The sequence below is a fragment of the Orcinus orca genome, chromosome 19, assembly GCF_937001465.1.
Source record: "Orcinus orca chromosome 19, mOrcOrc1.1, whole genome shotgun sequence".
NCBI classification, from domain to species: Eukaryota; Metazoa; Chordata; class Mammalia; order Artiodactyla; family Delphinidae; genus Orcinus; species Orcinus orca.
The window spans coordinates 21588785-21594784 of NC_064577.1; the positions used below are offsets into that span (position 1 = coordinate 21588785).

Consider the following 6000-nt stretch of genomic DNA (forward strand, 5'->3'; position numbering starts at 1 on the left):
TACAGAAGCCACAGAACGGTCACACAGACCCTGCTCTGTAGGATCCCGGAAGTGCGGGTCTCACTAAAGGCCGACAGAGGCTGGATTGCAGAACCCTTAGAGTCAGCACCGGGCCCCAGAAATCCTAAAGCAGTGGCTGGACACCAGAATGTTGAAGGGTCAGTCGGAAGCCCATCCCTAAGGGTGCCGGCTGCACACGGCCTCCCCAGGTTTTTACGCCTGAACCTGTTGGGGATAAGTATTCCCACCCTAATTCAGGACTTCTGATGTCACCCTTCACATTGCTAGTTAAGAACCCACTAGTTACACAGATGAAAACCCTATCAGGACACTTGCTCTAGTGGTAAACAATTCTGAAGTTGGTCAGAGGTGGGGAATCGTCTCCCATGCAGCCAGCAGCCCCCCCGCAAGGAGCGTCCTCATTGCAAAGCTGGGGGACGGTGCTGTGGCGTCTGTGAGTAAACGTGAGCTGAGCCCCAGGCCAGCTGCTGCTGAACTGTTCCCACCCTTCCCAGGTAAGACACCTGAATGTGTGCAAGGACTTGAAAGCCTACAGGAAGGGCCGTGGAGCCACACCAGCCACAGCACGCAGGCCGAGTTGGTGCCTGCAGGCCAGCCAGGATGGTCCTGGCCCTGGGCGCTCTTCTGGAAGCTTTCCATTTCCCTGCCTGAGGTACCCCTCCTGTCACAGCCCCCACTGCTTTTTTCCTTCCTCACCTCTGCCCAGGGAGAAATTCCAGCGGCAGGTATGGGTGACACATCCTCTTCTTTAGCAGGTGGCAGCCTGGCAACTCCTGCAGAAAGTCCAGCAGAGCCCCACTCACACCGGGCCACCCACAGAGCCGCAGCCCCTCACTCCACCCACCAGCCCAGCCCCGAGACTGCTGACGGGGCAGAGAATATGGCGTCAGGAACAGCTGCAGGGGCTCTTGCTGCCTGGAGCGGTGTTTATATTGACCTCAACCCAGGCACACCTGGGGAGGGCTGGCCGGCCGGGTCAGGCTGCCCAGGTCGGCCAATCCTCACCCCTCAGGGGCTCATAGCTGCAGAAAGTGGGCCTTGCTGCACCGGCCAGGTCCAAGGAACCAGTGTGGGGTCCTGAGGGTCAGGATAGACAAGGGGCTGCAGCCCTGGCTTGTTTTCTAATCATTTTAACTGGCCCATGAGCGGGAGACAACTTCAAGAAGTGCAAACCCAGCTTTGCACGCCAAGCCCTTCCGGCTCCCTACCCAGGAGGGAGGGTGTAGGGAAACCCTGTGTGACCTCTGAGGCCCTAAGAACACTGGACTGATGTTGAGTTCAATTTGAAACAGTGAGGGACCAGAGCAGACACTTCATTCATCTTCTATCAGGGCTCAGGGCTGGAGGAGCAGAAAACAACGGCCGAGCTCAGCCTTGACGCTAACCCCGACACGGATCCTCACCCTAAACTCTGATCCTGACCCTAAGCCCTGAGCTAACCTTAGCCCTAACCCGTACCCTAAACCTGTACCTTACCCTAACCCATACTCTACCCGTATCCTACCTATACCCTAATTCTAGCCCATGTCCTAACACCCACTCTAACGCAGGACCCTAACACCCTGAGACCAAAACCATAAACCTTAAGGAATAAACAAAACCACAACCATAACCAAAACCATAAACCATAGAATGTATTCATTAACCATACGCATAAATAAGTCATAACTGTAAACATAACCATAAGACGTAAACCATAACAGCAACCATAAACCATACAGAGCCCCAGCCCTAACGCTAACCCTCCACACCACTTACACCAAGCCAAATCTAACCAAATTATACAAATACATCATAAAAAAGAAAACTACCCCAGTATACCTTATAAAGATGAATATAAAAATCCATCACAAAATAATAGCAACAGGAAACGAAAAGAACATTAAATGGATAATGCCATAAGCAAGTATCTCTACACCAGAAATTTCAGGTTGTTCAACATATTAAAATTAAGCAATGTAATAAACCACAATAAAAGTGTGAAGTAAAACACACGATCATATCAATTAATGCAGAAAAAACTACAATAAAAAACCAGTGTTATTTCATGATACAAACACTCAAGAAAGCAGGAATAAAAGGAAATTTGTTCAATATGGAAAAGAGTAGTACAAAAAGCCACAGCAAACATCATGCTCAATGTTAAAGACAAAGATTTACTCCTGAAATCAGGAACGAGGCCAGGAAGCTGGTCTTCATCGTTGTTACTCAATAGGACGCCGGAAGTCCTACCCAGAATCTTGAGGAAAGAAATAGGAGGCATCCATGTGTGAATGGAAAAATTCAAACTGTGTCTCTTCACAGAACACAGATCACATCATTTTATATATAAAACTACCTATAATGAACAAAAAATTATTTGACCTAGTCAACTAATGCAGCAAAGTTATAGAGCAAAATATCAATTCACAAAAATCTATCTTATATGTATACACTAGCAATAAATAACCTGAAAAAGCATTTATGATAACAATTTCACTGTAAATAATGTCAACGTCAATATTTAGGAATATATTTAGTGAAGATACAAGACTTGTTTTATGTGTGTAAATTTGTATGTTTGAAATTACTGGAAAGTAAATTACTTTTCAAAACATCATGTATGTCAATAGCACGCCAGAAAAGCAGAGAAAACATCAAGCTTCCATAGAGCAGCCGAGCCCTACCCAGATCCAGTTCACCCGAAGTCCACGTGTCATTTAGAGGCACTGGGGGAAGGTTATATTAGGGGCCACTGTCCTCCGTGTTGTGGACGACCCGGATACGGTAGAAACAGTGGGATTTTGGAAGTCCAATTTTCCACTTCATTCCACAAAAAAACTATTAGAACTAATAAATGAATTCAGTAAAGTTGCAAAATCAATACACAGAAATCAGTGCATTTCTAAACACTAATAATGAACCATCAGAAAAAGAAAGAAGGCAACCCTATTTACAATTGCACCATAAAGAACAAAATACCTGGGAATAAAGTTAACCAAGGAAGTGAAAGACCTGCACACTGCAAACTTTAAGACATTGATGGAGAAATTGAAAAAGACACACCAAGAAATGGAAAGATTACCCTGTTCTCATGGAACGGAAGAATGAACATTGTTAGAGCATGCCTTCTACCCAGAGCGGTGCACACGGTGAGCGCAGGCCCTCCCGAAATGCCATGGCATTTTCCACAGAAACAGCAAATCCTCCCAAGACGCGCGTGGAGCCACAACGGAGCCCGAAGAGCCAAGGCGACCCGGAGGAAGGAGAACGGGCCGCCGGCATCTCCCTCCCTGCCTTCACCCTACGTGGCGAAGCTACAGTCCCCAAAACAGTGCGGAACTGGCCCAAAACAGGCGCACAGCCCAGAGGGACGGGACGGAGCGCCCAGAACCCACCCCGCACGGTGGGGGGGGGGGGCGTTAAGTTACGACAACGGGGCCAGGGACACACCGAGCGGAAGGGCAGCCCCGCGGTAAACGGTGCGGGGAAGACGGCACACCCCGTAACCCACGCGGCTCCACCGCGCACCAGCCTGACCAAAAACCCAGCTCTGCACGCCAAGCCCTTCCTGGGTCGCACGAATACGGGCCCCCGCAGCCGTCCGTCGCCCCCAGGAAGCTTCTCCCCACTTTTCCTCACTGTCTCCTCACCTTTTCCGCCGGCGTCGCCTGCGTCCTCAGGAAACCCAGCTCCCGTCAGCGTGGACGCAGCCCCACGTTGTCCTGAAGCCGAAACCCCAGCGAGTCCTGAGGAGACCGAGCTCCTGTCAGCACTGACGCTGAGCCCAGCGTCCCAGCCGCAGCCCCGGCAGTGCCTGAGGACACACAACTCCCCTCAGCTGCGCTCAGAGCCGAGTCCGCGGGGAACGCGCATGCGCTGTGGGGGTCAGAGAGGCGGGCTCAGCGCCACCCTGTGGTCGGTGCGGGAAGTGGTCGGTTACTGGAGACAGCGCCCCCTGCTGGCGGAACTTCTGAATCTGTTAAACCGTGGAAATTCAAACTGAAATGGAGACAAATATCCCCAAAGTTTTCGGAAAACAGTTAGGGAACAATTAACTGAGAAAGGAGAAGAGGCTGGAGGCATCTCCCTACTTGACTTCACACACTGTTGAAAAGCTACAGTGGCTGAAACAGTGTGGAATTGGAACAAAAACAGGCGCAGGGACCAGAGGAACCGGACAGAGAGCCCAGAATTCAACACGCACGGCTGGGGTCGGTTAATTTATGACAAAGGGGCCAAGGACACGCCGAGGGGAAGGACAGTCCCCACCGTAAACAGTGCTGGGAAAACTGGACACCCCATAACTCCAACAAATTGGAAACCATTTGGAACGCAATGAATGTAGATGCAAACTTTACAACTTACACCAAATTCATTCAAAGTTATTCACAGACAAAATTTAAATACAAAACTACTCAAAATTATGGAAGCAAACGTAGAAGACAATTGACAATGAGCTTGAGTTTGGTCATGTAGATCATGAGCTTTGGAGTTTTAACACACAACACAAAAAGGCAATCTACAAAGAAAAACAAGGAATACTGTGGACTTTATAAAATTAAAGATATCTACTCCATGAAAGACCTTATTCAGAAAATCAAAAGACAAGTTACAAACTGGGAGAAAAATATTTGCAGACACACATCTGATGAAGAATTTGTCTCAAAACATACGAAGAATGCTAACACAAACAAACCCATGAAAAATAGGGAAAGATCTGACTGGACACCTGGCCAAAGAAGATACACAGACAGTACACAGAACTATGCCCAGGACTAGCGGGCAGAAAAACAATGGTCCAGCTCAACTTTCTGAGCCATTTGTGACCGTGGACTACCCCTGTCCTTCCTGGAGGCCTCAGAGAGATGGAGAAGGAGGAAGGGGAAGAGGGCCAGTTATGGTTAAACCTAACTCTAACCCTGACCATTCTCACCACTTTCATTCAACATGGTCTAAGAAGTCCTAGCCATAGTAATCAGATTTTAAAAAGAAATAAAAGGAATCTCATGGCAGAGTAAAAAGTAAAACTGTCACTCTTTGTAGATGACATGATACTCTATACAGAAGATCTTGAAGATGACACCCAAAACCAGATAGAACTCATCAGAAAGTTCAGTAAAGTTGCAGGATACAAAATTAATCTACAGAAATTGGTTGCATTTCTGTGCACTCACAACAAACTGTCAGAATGAGAAATTAAGGAAACAACCCCATGAGCAATGACATTAACAAAGATAAAATACCTAGGAATACACCTAACCCAGGAGGTAAAAGACCTAAACTCAGAAAACTGGAAGACATTGATGAAAGAAATGAAGATGACACAAACAAATGGAAATATATACCATGCTCATGGATTAAAAGAATCCATATTGTTAAAATGATTCCACACCCCAAGGCAACCTAGAGATTGGATGCCATTTCTATCAAAATACCAATGGAATTTTTTTGGAGAACTAGAACAAAGAATTCTAAAATGTGTATAGAAACACAAAAGAACATGTATAGTCAATACAATCTTAAGAAAGAAGCACAAACCTGGACATATCACGCTCCCTGATTTCAAACTATTTCAAACTAGAATCATTAAGACAGTATGGTATTGGCACAAAGGAAATATGCATAGAGCCATGGAATAGAATTGAGAGCCCAGAAACAAACCCACACTTATACAGTCAATTTATCTATGACAAAGGAGGTGAGAATATACAATGGGGAAAATATAGCCTCTTCGATAAATAGTGTTGAGAAAACTGGACAGCTACATGCACGAGAATGAAACTGGAATCTTTTCTTATACCATCTACAAAATAACCTCAAAATGAATCAAATGCTTCAATGTAAGACCTGAAGCCATAAAACTCCTAGAAGAAAACATAGGCAGTACACTCTTTGACATCAGTCTTACAATACTTTTTGGATCTGCCTCCTCAAGCAAAATAAACCAATGGGACTCCATCCAACTGAAAGGCTTTCCAGCAGCAGAAGAAGCCACCC

The 6000-nt window shown here is 46.5% G+C and overlaps 1 long non-coding RNA gene across 1 annotated transcript in view; it reads right to left on the minus strand.

Annotated features, from left to right (window-relative positions):
• The window catches only part of LOC117203522 (uncharacterized), a 41747-nt gene extending 37888 nt beyond the window's left edge, over positions 1 to 3859 (minus strand). Inside the window, exon 1 of the long non-coding RNA XR_004486301.2 lies at positions 3654 to 3859. This is a non-coding gene — a long non-coding RNA (uncharacterized LOC117203522). The remainder of the gene's footprint in view (positions 1 to 3653) is intronic.
• Between the last annotated feature and the right edge of the window lie 2141 nt (positions 3860 to 6000).